Source organism: Pinus tabuliformis, chromosome Q (genome assembly GCF_031772625.1).
Source record: "Pinus tabuliformis cultivar Carrire ecotype Pingquan chromosome Q, CPIR1, whole genome shotgun sequence".
Taxonomy (NCBI): Eukaryota; Viridiplantae; Streptophyta; class Pinopsida; order Pinales; family Pinaceae; genus Pinus; species Pinus tabuliformis.
In genome coordinates this window covers 591,017,750-591,031,798 of record NC_142296.1, presented here as the reverse complement: position 1 = coordinate 591,031,798, position 14,049 = coordinate 591,017,750, and the positions used below count along the sequence as shown (strand labels likewise).

At 42.6% G+C, this 14,049-nt stretch overlaps 2 pseudogenes; both read right to left on the bottom strand.

The window, feature by feature from the left end:
• Nucleotides 1-2,771: 2,771 nt before the first annotated feature.
• On the bottom strand, nucleotides 2,772-4,835 carry LOC149220836 (uncharacterized; annotated as a pseudogene).
• Nucleotides 4,836-5,141: 306 nt separating this feature from the next.
• The window catches only part of LOC149220835 (auxin-responsive protein SAUR72-like), a 97,027-nt pseudogene continuing 88,119 nt past the window's right edge, over nucleotides 5,142-14,049 (bottom strand).

Here is a 14,049-nt window from a genome sequence, read left to right as displayed (position 1 = left end):
TAGGTGGTTTAAGCTCTTAAGGAAGGAAGACATGTAATTTTTTCCTTGCCCTATGAAGCTAGAAATGTTGTGAAATATAATCTCCTAGGCCAAAGTGGGCATTAACAGTGTAGTGAGAGATGGAAGGCGTGTCATCCTGATTGAAGTTCCTTAATAAGGACCAACTATTAATTAGTAAATCTGTTCCATGAATAAATGGTCAAATGTTAAAATAGCTTAGCTTTACTTTCTGCATATGCACAAGCATTTCAAGAGTATTCCCTGCTAGAATTTTATGCCTGAGTAGGCTCAAGATCTGTCCAAAGAGAGCCTACAGTGTGATCCTAATATTGCTCATAAAAATCACAAATTGTCAAAACAGGTTCAAAAATCTCATCAAAATCACATTAATATCCCCATGATATAACATCCAAAGAAAAGGATAACTTTTGAAAAAGAGAAATCACAACTCTCCCAGCATATGGCATTCATCTTGTAACAAAGGGAATTAAGCTGTCAAACATGAGCCATTAAATAATATCAGGAGCTTTTTCCCACGAGTATATATAATAGAGGATCAGGACCAATTTGGAAGTGACTTCTAGCTACTGTGAGTCACAAGACTGAAAGAATTCATTTTGAAATAGCTTGCCCATCCTTAACTTCTAAAACAGACCAGCTACGAAAATCTATAGTCCTACTTTAGAAAGACATCATTTTCAGAGTGGAGTTTTCCATAAACATGATTTGTTAAAAAGGAAATGGAGTTAAAAACAGAAATTGACCTTTTAACTTATCAAAGATCAGGATTAAGACCAGATCCCCATTCTAAATTCACCCTTCATCCAAATTATTACCATCAATTGAGTCACCAGAGATTGAATTCAGACCAGATCCCCATTCTAAATTCATCCTTCATCCAAATTATTACCACCAATTGAGTCACCAAAGATCAATTTCAGAGTTGAGTCCTCTGTAGGCATGATGAAAAAAGAAATGGAGTCAGAAATCGACCTTTTAACTCATCAAAAATCAGAATTAAGACCATTTCCCCACCGTAAATTCACCCTTCATCGAATTTATTACCACCAAAAATCTAAAGCTTGAAACCCTTTTTACAAAGTATATTAATAAGCAATTTCAAAGCAAGGAGCTCAGCATAACTGTCAAATTCCTCTCCCAATCTGGCCTTGACCCTGAAAAAGTGGGTGTCTTAAAAAAATTATGCCACTTTCTTTATATTTATATTTGGGAGGAGATCCTTGGCTTGCTCCGTCAAAATCGTGAAAAGGCTGCCTCTCAAGCATTGCTTTGGGAAGAGTTATATAACTAGCAAATATAAATCTGTGATGGGATGCACACTGGAAAGGTGGGATGAATCTCCCTTCAAAAGCATCAATGTTCCTTGCAAACCAAATTCCCAACTATCAAGATTAAAGCTTTGAATTCTTTTAAATCTGGCTTCTACTGCCACTGTGTAAAACTTACTACTTTAGTTTCACCTTGCCCAACACCTCCTACCCGTATTAGGGTATCCATTCCAGCCCACAATGGGGAAGAATATGGGCAAGATGATCTCCTATAGCTTCCTCATCCAGCTTGTATAAAGTACATCGAATTGGCCCATGTCCAATCCTCTTCTGTACCATGTAGTACTTACACAGAGTAGGGCCTTGTTATATATGGCCAGCCACATGAAGATCCTTTCTTCATGCTTTTAGTGGGGACTTTATTTTCCAAAGTGGTTTCCACTGCCATTAGATTCCATCAGGCCGATCTGTTAACAAACATTGCATTGCATTGAAACCGTGTCTGGGGGTAGAGAATCACCAGACCAGCTCATCCTTGTCTCCTTGAGTCAAACATGACTCACTTTTAGTCCACCTGTGTTAGACTCCCACTGCTCCCCTTCATTTCCTCCCAGCTCTGGAAAGTTTGCCCTGCTCCTCTTCATTTGCCTCCAGCTCTAGAGGTTTGCCTTTTTCCACTTTTGCTACCAAAAGGTAGTGTTTTATGGAGAGGCAGCCTGAGCAAGATAGAAGTAAAATTTCCCTCACAGGTTGTAGATCAGATGAAGGCATAATTTTTCTTTTAAAATCCTCTTCATTTGTCAGCAATGCTCCAAGTTCAATGTATTGGATCCACATAGTGATCAAGAATTAGAAAGAACTATCCAGCTTTGTCCATAGAACCATAAATCATGTAAATTTGAATTTACAGAACATAAATGCAAACCATACACGGGAAATATTCCATTTTAGGATGTGGTTTAGTACATGTAATGAAATTTGTCCCAAAATATATTACTAACTCACTACAGAGGATTCAGTCAGATAATTTAGATGAGAAAGCAAAATTAAATTGCATCAACACAGTTAAAAATCAGAATATCATATTCTGCGTATTTGCAGACAAATATACATCAGTGAGGAACTGTTGACTGCTCTTATCTCACATTTCTTACTTTCACAGTCCGTGGAGCAACATAAAAGACAAATGGATGATCTGTAAAGCTCGAAAGGTTTTTCCTGCACTAATCAACCCCTTCTAAGTAAGGTAAGGTTTCATGGACTAAAGAACAATGCCAATGAACGTTTCTATCTAACCATTGTATCGAATAAAGAAAAGAATCAACCAAACCTGAAGTGTAAACTGTAACAATGGGCACTGCAGAAAGCTACAGAACAAGTCAATGTCTAGATTCATCTTAATACTGGAAAAGTTTCCAGGGTAATTCAATTTAACCTTCCATCCATCAACCATAGGAGTATGATTGCGTTAATGCCCTATTCTTATTTTTCGAGTCTCTGGGGAATGGGTGCATTGATCAGATAGCCGTCCCTATTTAGATTTTCTGTTTGAGCTACCACGTTATGTGCATCCACTGATTCTGAATCTGGAGAAATTGTAATATGAGTTTCCACTGAAATAAAGTTAGACAAAGGAAATGTCGACCCTTCCTGCACAAGGGGCATACCCTGTGGAGGAAGAGAGTTTTCAATGGAATAATTCATTGGACTCAAAACTGGCGACACTGAAGCTTGAGCATTCAAATTTGGTGACATGTCTGATTTGACCCAAGAGGGTGAATTCAAAGCTGGTGATCTTGGTTCATGACCCAACGGAGCCAAACTCGGTGAAGCATCTCTCAGGTCATGTGAATCTTGGCAAAGATATTTTTTAGAATAGAGTTTATCCTCACAGACCTCATAGAAATTTCGAGTGCGAACCTCCTGACAGAGAGAACAAACACCACAGAAAAGCCACTACATTAGATCTGTCACATTAGGCTGCCCACAACAGCAGCCATTTCCAGGTAAGCAAAACCTCTTCCGCATCTGAATCCTCCAAAACCCACCATACAGAAGCGCAAACACGCAAAGAATGATCCCATTGATACCAATACCTTCCCGAATATTCTCATTATCAATATTGACAGCAGCCGAGGTGATGATCCAATAAGGGGCCATGCACAACAAAATGAAGGTCACTATGTGCACATACATGTTCCCAAACCCCAGTCTATCCATATTCCACCCAAAAACGCAGAACCCACAAAATGTTGAAAAAAATGCAATAGAAGGATCACTCCAGCAGTCAAATAGACCTCACTGCAATTCCGGTTTAGGTTCCATTCTTTTACTACCTCTTCTAATAAGAGAGTATTTCTTCTCAAGCCGCGCGTATGTAGATTTGTTTTTCACAGAGTTATCATCTATCCTAATAACATCTGCATCTGCATCTGCATCAATGATACTTATAACCATAGTCTCCAAATCACCTTCGGCTTCGTAATCTTTCCCAAGAGGACTCAGGATAAGATAAAGACTAGCTGCAACAGGGGCGCCTATTGCAACAGAAACGCACAAACCCACTCCAATAGTCGGACGCTGTGATCTCTTATAGCCCCAATTCAGACCACCAAGCGTATACTGCGCAAAACAATTTATTTGCAGAAGTAGCACAACTACCATCATTGTGCCCACTCATGAGGTTTGTAAGTCTCATTTTTACAGTAGACCTTTCTAATATTGACAGTGTCCTCTAGTTTCCATCTAATGAGAAGTAAAAGACGATAACAACGTTGTGGGTGTAGATAAAGGCACATCATGGTAAAAAGCGCATTTAGAATTTGATTATTGACCTCAAACTAGGCATCCCTCTAACTCGTTTCAGGCACAGCCCTGTTAAGAAATCCAACCAGAACCAAAAAAAGAATAGCTCCAGATATTGGCACAGCAATACCCCATATTAACAGTGCCAAATTCTTTGGATTTCGCAGCCATACTTTCACTGCCTCCTTCAAAAATACCCACCTGATTTCGCCAACAAAAGGGACTTTAATGCCATCCTTTAGGCCACGAAAAGGCTTCACCGGCACTAGAGTTCATTTCCATAAACTCCACTAAGAATACAAACGGACTCTATCTAGAACTCCTCCGTAAAAAGTGCACAGATGTCAAGCGGAGGGCATTGTTCATTGCCCTAATAACGCTTTTTAAGGTTTTTTTAATGTTTTAAAACATTTTTTATTAAATTAGATGGCTGATTTTTGTTCAATCGTCTAACAAAAAGATCTAACGGCTACGATTAGGACAGAAATGCATTTGGGGGAGTCCATTTCAGAGGGAAACGCCTTACGGCGTAACTAAATATCTACTAACTATAACAATCTACGCATAAAAATCCACATAAATTTAAAATTAAAATTAAAAATAAATTACTATCAATAAAATAACTAACTAACTATAAAAAAAAACTACACATAAAAATCCATATCAAGTTAAAATTAAATTAAAGTACCAACTTTCCAATGTAGTTAAAGGAACACTATATTATTTTCCTTACAGAGTCATGGTCAATCACAACATGTATGGATAAAATACTAAAGTTGTAAGGAAAAGGAATTTAATACAAGTCAACAAGTTAAATGTAAAACATAGCATATATAATACCATGCAATTTAGAAGTATTTTGTAACAACAATTTAGAAGTATTTTGTAACAATTTTTAGAATGTCAAAATAATCATGCTATCTTTCCCTTGAAATTGACTTCACATTTTTCTATGAAACCTTCAGTGTGAATCTTTGTTGAATGTCATTTAAAAAAGTAATAACGCACATCTTGACACAACTACAAGGCTTAGATTCAAGTTGTACCTCATTCATGTGGGCCAAGAGATGCCTTGATTTTGAGATTGATCAGCGATAGTTCAAGGTTGAATTGTCCATAGGCCGATTAACTACACTAATGAGCCAAAATGACTCCTCAAAAACATCCACAGAGCAGGGCACCATCAAATACTCCTTTTTCTTGAAACCATATTCTTCACGGGCTTTATCAAGTAGCATAAGGAAGATCGGACGTGATAAGTACTTGTAAACAAAGAGACATGTACCAGGAAATAAAGAATTAAAATGGGCAATTTAATAGTTATAGGGAAATTTTGATTTTGGAATAAGGTGATAGTATAGATTACTATCATCTCCATAATTTTTTGTTCAACGAGCTACACAAGATTTACGTTTTTAAAGGTGAAATATTGTACAAACTATCAAAGAGACTCACACCTCCAAGGTTATATGAAATTTTCATGTTGTGAAAACAATTACGAATGGATAGGTATGCCTATTGAATAGAGTGCAAGAATATGTAGCTAGGTAAGCCTACATCTCCAAAGAGGAGTTTTAGTACTTATAGGGTGAAATATTTTTATTGGTTAGACCACGATGCATAATTTGTTATATTAGTAAGCATAGCAACATTAAAAAAAGTCAATACCATCCCTTAAGTCTACCCACTCGACCTTTGGTAAGAATTTCCATTAATTTTGTGGGTTGTTTTCCACTAACCAAGAAGGGAAAATACTATTTGTTCATGGTTGTTGATAAGTTCATAAATATATGCATTATTATTCCATGTAAAAGATCCATAAAAAGGCAAGAAATGTCAATCATGTTTTTTGAATATGACTAGGTTCACACTGGGATACAAAGGAACATCATATTAGATAGGGATAGAAGATTTCTTAGTTACTTTTAGATTAAACTATGGGATAAAATGGACACCAAGTTGAAGAAGTATACAACATTCCATCCATGGATACATGGGTAGATAGAAGTAGTCAACATAACTTCTTTTCAAATTTTGAGGGGCTATAATTACAACATTTGAATACCTAGAATGAAAATACGATCTACATTCAAAATTATTATAATATATAAGTCCATAATTCTATATTATAATTCCCCTTTTGAAAATTTATTTGGTTATCTACTTCCTTCATGCATGGATGTTGTATATGGAAGGGAGCAGTGAGGGAAGACATTACTAAATAAGTGTTGAAAGTAGAGAAAATTGTTGAAATATTAGGTAGATCCATTTGCAAGTATAGCAGGCATTGAATAAATCCCATAATTAATACAACGCACAATATGATCAACACAAAACTAAGAAATCATTCAAACCAAGATATATAGCTCTGTTATAGTTCAACAAGGAAAGGCTATAGAGTTATGGTAAGGAGATCAATGATATATGGTATGATGCATTTGAGGGACAAAAGAAGGTGAGTGATAACGCATATAGACTCAATATACCCCCATATATGCAGATTTACATAGTAGTGTGTGAAACATTTGGAACTCTATCAACATTTGATGTTGGATTCAGAAACTCTGTGGAGGTTATGGCTACCATAGAGGACTTATCACTAGAAGCTTATTCGGAGTTGGTAGAACATAAAGTTTTCTAGAAGAATTATATAACTACCATAAACATCTAGCATGATCTTTGATAGACGAGGTTGAAAGGACAACTACTAAGCACAGAAAAACGATGCTCTAGAGAGAAGGTAGAGGAAAATTTTGTCTCCTCATTTAATAAGATATTTTGGGGACCACTAAAGCCCAACTATATGGTGGGTTATGATCTAAAATGGATTATTAAATATTTTTTCATCTATCTTCGTACCTCATAGGTGGAAAATGTAGAGGAATTGTTGCAATTCTCATTTTAGTGGTAGGTCCTAGTTTGGAGATTTAAGCATTTTGATCCCAATTTGGTCCCTTCTAGAGCCTTTTTGAGGCATTAAACTATATTTTTCAAGGTCAAATCTTTATGAGCATAGCTTCCATCCCCCTGACATTTTTTCATGGGCCAAAACCTTTCCAAGAGTATAAAATTTCCTTCAATCAAAGATTGTATGATCCAGGTGGATATTGGTGGCCACCTGCCAGGTCCACCTGGACCCCCACCATTGTCTTTCTCAGCATTTTCAGTTTCCTTAATTGTAGCACAGTTTACTATTTTTAGCAGTTTTTCGGGTCCTGAACTTCCGGAGCCGTTTTGAGGCCCTAAACGGCGTTTTTTTGGAATTCTGGGGCGACCGAGCCCTATGTTGCCTCCCAAAGTGGTAGTACTCGGATAGATCTTTCTAACGAGCTATCGTACGCGTCAAACGGAGATCGTATGCCAAAGTTACGACCCCGGGAAATTGATGTACCAATTTACCCAAACGGGGCCCACAATTTGGCGTTTCATCTTCTAGGGTTAGGTTTCGGTATGTGAAGGGTTTTCCATTGTTTCTCAACAATAAATAGGCCTTCGAGCCTCATTGTAATACAGTGCAGAACAGTTCAGAGGCATGTAGCCATCACATCTCTTCTCAGAGATAAGCTACCATCGCCCTAGCTAGTTTATTGCCATTTCTGTTTGTAAGCATATGTCAGTATTTTCCATTAATGAAATGAAGTATTATTTCCGCTGCATCTTTGTGTATATGGTTATCTCTGTAATTTGTTGCGTTCCTGCTTAAATTTGGATCAGTGGTATCAGAGCGGTCTGCTTTTTCTCTGTTTTTCTTTGCATGTCCCCAACAAGGTCGGGATATAAGGAGTTAGGGCTTGAACTGGTTGAACCTTTGCAAGACCAGCCTCGCAAATCCCGACGGCCTCCCATGGCGGACGAGAAGAAAGACGAGGGGGCAGGAGATCCCATCAAAATCTTGCTCGAAGAAGCGCTCGAGCGACAACGGAACGCGATGATGGACAGCTTTGCGCAGATCCTTCAGCGGCTACCCAGAAGCGGCGCATCGGCTTCCAGCAGCTCCTCTGGAAACGCCACACCCTTTAAGGTACAAGTTAATTTTGAAATCCCCATATTCGAGGGTCAGATAGACGCCGATGCCGTAGATAAATGGTTAAATCTGCTAGAGGGTTATTTTTCTGTTCATGAATTTTCGAGTCGGGAAAAGATTGTTTTTGCTCTTCTCAAAGCAGCCCCCCACGTCAAGGACTGGTGGGAAACCTACTGCGAGCAGAAGGATGAAAGTACTGGCTCACTATTTTCAGCCGCACCCACCTAGGATTCGTTCCGGGATGCCATCAAGGAGCAGTACTACCCTATCGGAAGCTATGAGGATGAATACATAAAGTGGACCACGCTGCGGCAGGGAAGGGACCAAGATGTGCCGGAGTTCACCAATATTTTCCATACCCTTCGCACAAAGTTGGGTATCAAGGATTCGGAGCAACATTTGATACTCAAATACCGTGGCTGCCTGCACAAGTACATCCAGGAAGAAATACAGTTCCTAAACATCCCCTCGCTCGGCGCAGCATACCGGTATGCCGTCAAAGTCGAGCAGAAGTTTAAACAAAAGAAGCGAGACTTTGGATCTGCGAATCCAAAGCAGGGGAAAGGTGCCCCTAAACCACAGAACAAAGGACAAAGCCAAGGCGGGACAGCCCAAGACAACCAGCTGAAGCTGCAAGCAAAGAGCAACGCCGCGAAGCCGAGAAAGGAAACTGAAAATGCTGAGAAAGACAATGGTGGGGGTCCAGGTGGACCTGGCAGGTGGCCACCAATATCCACCTGGATACTTGTGGAAGCGACATGCTGTGTATGAATCAAGGCCCCGTGCTGTTATTATTACATTGGGAAATAAGTTGTTCAGGATACCAGAGGTACCACCACCTGCCGCCATCTCTTTGATTACTGCAAAACAATGCAGTAAGATCATTTCCAAAACCAGGAAATTTGTTTTCCTGATGATACGCCCTCAAGGGAAGAAGAAGACAGTGGCCGCGGCCTCCAAACGAGGTCCCTCTGCACGGCAGCTACAAATGGACAAGATTGTGGAGGAGTACAAGGACATCTTCACCTCCCCGGCAGGGGTTCCTCTGCACTGTCAAGTCAAGCACTCCATTGATCTGACCCCAGGTGCGCCGCTACCCAATGGACCAATTTATCGGCGCTCCGTTCTGGAGAACAATGAAATCAAGAGGCAGATTCAGGAGCTCCTACAGAAAGGTCACATCCGTCCGAGTTCTTCGCCCTGTGGGAGCCCGATAGTGTTGGTACAGAAGAAGGATGGGACGTGGAGACTCTGTATTGACTATCGGGCGCTGAACAAGATCACTGTCCGTAATAGGTACCCGATCCCGCGGATTGATGACCTCCTAGACCAACTAAAGGGGGCGAAATATTTCAGCAAGATCGATCTGAAGTCAGGATATCACCAGGTACCAATTGAACCCTCAGATGTGTGGAAGACTGCCTTCAAATCCAAGGAGGGCCTCTTCGAATGGTTGGTCATGCTTTTCGGATTGACGAATGCTCCTGCAACCTTTATGAGGCTAATGGATGACATCTTGCGGCCATTCACCAACTCCTTTGTAGTAGTATACTTGGATGACATTCTGATCTTCAGCCAGAGTTGGGAAGAGCACCTCCACCACATCCGACAGGTTCTCCAAACACTGCGGCAACACAAGCTATGTGCCAATTTGGAGAAATGCACTTTTGGCATGACCGAGGTCCAGTATCTGGGATACATCATTGATGAACAGGGGGTGCATGTCGATCCAGCCAAGGTCCAAGTCATTCGGGATTGGCCCTCTCCAACCACTCTAACAGAGCTCCGCAGCTTTCTAGGTCTTGCCAACTTCTACCGCAGGTTTGTGTTGGGATTTTCTCATATTTCTTGGCCCTTGAGTCAAGTCACCAAGGGCGGGGCGAAAGCAAAATTCTTTTGGTCTGAATCTCAACAGAAGGCATTCAGGGAGTTGAAGGATCGCCTCTGCACGGCACCAGTGCTCGCGTTACCAGATTTACAACAACCATTTGAGGTCGAGACAGATGCCTCTGACTATGCTATTGGGGCAGTCCTTACTCAACATGGACATCCAGTGGCATATCACAGTGAAACACTTTCAGACACAGTCCGGAAGTACCCCACTTATGATAAAGAGATGTATTCCATTGTACAGGCCTGCCGACAATGGAAGCATTACATTTTGGGGAAGGAAACGGTCATCCACACAGACCACCGACCTCTGCAATTCATACAGACCCAAGGGAAATTGCAGAATGATCGCCATCAGAAGTGGTCTACATACCTGCAACAGTTTCACTTGAATATCAAGTATAAAAAGGGCAGCACCAATAATGTTGCAGATTGCCTCAGTCGACCACCGATCATGGCGCTAACCACCGTGCTCAACTCTTGCGGGCACGAGACTTCTGATTGGCCACTTCTCTACAAAAGCGACCCAGAATTCGGCCACACATACCAGACACTCTTGGAGGGTCGGCAGGTTGCAGATTTTCACCTCCAGGATGCCCTATTATGCCACCTCGGTCACCTTTGTGTTCCTTCAAGCGAGCGTGCCAAGATGATTTGGGAAGCACACTACAGTCGGGCTGCTGGGCATTTCGGGGTCGAGAAAACAGTGGCAGTACTGCAAAACTATTTCTATTGGCCGAATCTTCGACAGGATGTTGGGAAGTACATCCGATCATGTACTGCCTGTGCCATTGCCAAACCGACCATTAAGAAGCAAGGCCTCTATACCCCGTTGCCTACCCCTAGTCGACCTTGGGAATCCATCTCCATGGATTACATGTCAGGCCTTCCTTCCACTAAGCATGGAAATGACTGTGTTTTTGTGGTCGTCGACAGGTTCTCAAAGATGGCCATTATGATGGCCTGCAAGAAGAATATCACAGCAGAAGCCACTGCTAAACTCTTCTTTGAACGAGTGTGGGTGCACTTTGGGATCCCACAGTCTATCATCTCAGATCGGGACAGTCGGTTTCTCAGCACATTTTGGTCCAGTCTCTGGTCAATGCTGGACACCAAACTCACGAAGTCCACAGCCTTCCATCCTCAAACTGATGGCCAGACAGAGGTTGTCAACAGGATGATTGTGCACATTCTGCGCATGTATAACTCAAAGCATCCACGCACATGGGACGAGAGACTCCCCTATGTTCAGCACAGCTACAACCGAGCTCTTCACAGCTCCACTGGCCATAGCCCTTTTCAGGTGGGTTTAGGATTCCAGCCACTATGCCCCATTGATGTGGCCATGCCACTTGCAGCTACTCACATGAATTCAGCTCATGTCCAGTCCGAAACAGATAAGGCCACCAGCTTCATTGAGCGCATCCAACATATTCGCCAGCAGGTCCATGACATTCTTGAGAAATCAAATGCCAAGTACAAGCAGCGACATGATCAACACCGGGTGCCACACAAGTTTCAGGTGGGCGACAAAGTCTGGTTGCATTTGCAAAAGGAACGCCTTACTCGAGCCTATCGGAAATTGAGACCACTTCGATATGGTCCTTACACCATTACTAAGGCTATGGGAGACAATGCATTTGAGCTCAGCATTCCCCCATTCCTTGGCCTGCACCCAGTGTTCAATGTGGACCGCCTTCGGCCATACTTTCCACCATTGCTAGACACATCCGACATTGCAGAACAGCTCAAACCCACAGAATTAAATCCAGATTGCATGGAACAAGCTGCAACTGATCGGATCATGGACACACAGATCAAGAACACTCGCCAACAGCATATCCAACTGTATCGAGTTGTCAAAGCAGGCCAACTCCTTCAGCAGGGCAAGTGGCTCACCAGGGAACAAGTTCAGCAGAGGTTTCCCCATCTCATGGAGGAGCTCAACGCAATGGGGACCATTGCTTCCTAAGGGGGGAGGAATGATCCAGGTGGATATTGGTGGCCACCTGCCAGGTCCACCTGGACCCCCACCATTGTCTTTCTCAGCATTTTCAGTTTCCTTAATTGTAGCACAGTTTACTATTTTTAGCAGTTTTTCGGGTCCTGAACTTCCGGAGCCGTTTTGAGGCCCTAAACGGCGTTTTTTTGGAATTCTGGGGCGGCCGAGGCCTATGTTGCCTCCCAAAGTGGTAGTACTCGGATAGATCTTTCTAACGAGCTATCGTACGCGTCAAACGGAGATCGTATGCCAAAGTTACGACCCCGGGAAATTGATGTACCAATTTACCCAAACGGGGCCCACAATTTGGCGTTTCATCTTCTAGGGTTAGGTTTCGGTATGTGAAGGGTTTTCCATTGTTTCTCAACAATAAATAGGCCTTCGAGCCTCATTGTAATACAGTGCAGAACAGTTCAGAGGCATGTAGCCATCACATCTCTTCTCAGAGATAAGCTACCATCGCCCTAGCTAGTTTATTGCCATTTCTGTTTGTAAGCATATGTCAGTATTTTCCATTAATGAAATGAAGTATTATTTCCGCTGCATCTTTGTGTATATGGTTATCTCTGTAATTTGTTGCGTTCCTGCTTAAATCTGGATCAGTGGTATCAGAGCGGTCTGCTTTTTCTCTGTTTTTCTTTGCATGTCCCCAACAAGGTCGGGATATAAGGAGTTAGGGCTTGAACTGGTTGAACCTTTGCAAGACCAGCCTCGCAAATCCCGACGGCCTCCCATGGCGGACGAGAAGAAAGACGAGGGGGCAGGAGATCCCATCAAAATCTTGCTCGAAGAAGCGCTCGAGCGACAACGGAACGCGATGATGGACAGCTTTGCGCAGATCCTTCAGCGGCTACCCAGAAGCGGCGCATCGGCTTCCAGCAGCTCCTCTGGAAACGCCACACCCTTTAAGGTACAAGTTAATTTTGAAATCCCCATATTCGAGGGTCAGATAGACGCCGATGCCGTAGATAAATGGTTAAATCTGCTAGAGGGTTATTTTTCTGTTCATGAATTTTCGAGTCGGGAAAAGATTGTTTTTGCTCTTCTCAAAGCAGCCCCCCACGTCAAGGACTGGTGGGAAACCTACTGCGAGCAGAAGGATGAAAGTACTGGCTCACTATTTTCAGCCGCACCCACCTGGGATTCGTTCCGGGATGCCATCAAGGAGCAGTACTACCCTATCGGAAGCTATGAGGATGAATACATAAAGTGGACCACGCTGCGGCAGGGAAGGGACCAAGATGTGCCGGAGTTCACCAATCTTTTCCATACCCTTCGCACAAAGTTGGGTATCAAGGATTCGGAGCAACATTTGATACTCAAATACCGTGGCTGCCTGCACAAGTACATCCAGGAAGAAATACAGTTCCTAAACATCCCCTCGCTCGGCGCAGCATACCGGTATGCCGTCAAAGTCGAGCAGAAGTTTAAACAAAAGAAGCGAGACTTTGGATCTGCGAATCCAAAGCAGGGGAAAGGTGCCCCTAAACCACAGAACAAAGGACAAAGCCAAGGCGGGACAGCCCAAGACAACCAGCTGAAGCTGCAAGCAAAGAGCAACGCCTCGAAGCCGAGAAAGGAAACTGAAAATGCTGAGAAAGACAATGGTGGGGGTCCAGGTGGACCTGGCAGGTGGCCACCAATATCCACCTGGATACTTGTGGAAGCGACATGCTGTGTATGAATCAAGGCCCCGTGCTGTTATTATTACATTGGGAAATAAGTTGTTCAGGATACCAGAGGTACCACCACCTGCCGCCATCTCTTTGATTACTGCAAAACAATGCAGTAAGATCATTTCCAAAACCAGGAAATTTGTTTTCCTGATGATACGCCCTCAAGGGAAGAAGAAGACAGTGGCCGCGGCCTCCAAACGAGGTCCCTCTGCACGGCAGCTACAAATGGACAAGATTGTGGAGGAGTACAAGGACATCTTCACCTCCCCGGCAGGGGTTCCTCTGCACTGTCAAGTCAAGCACTCCATTGATCTGACCCCAGGTGCGCCGCTACCCAATGGACCAATTTATCGGCGCTCCGTT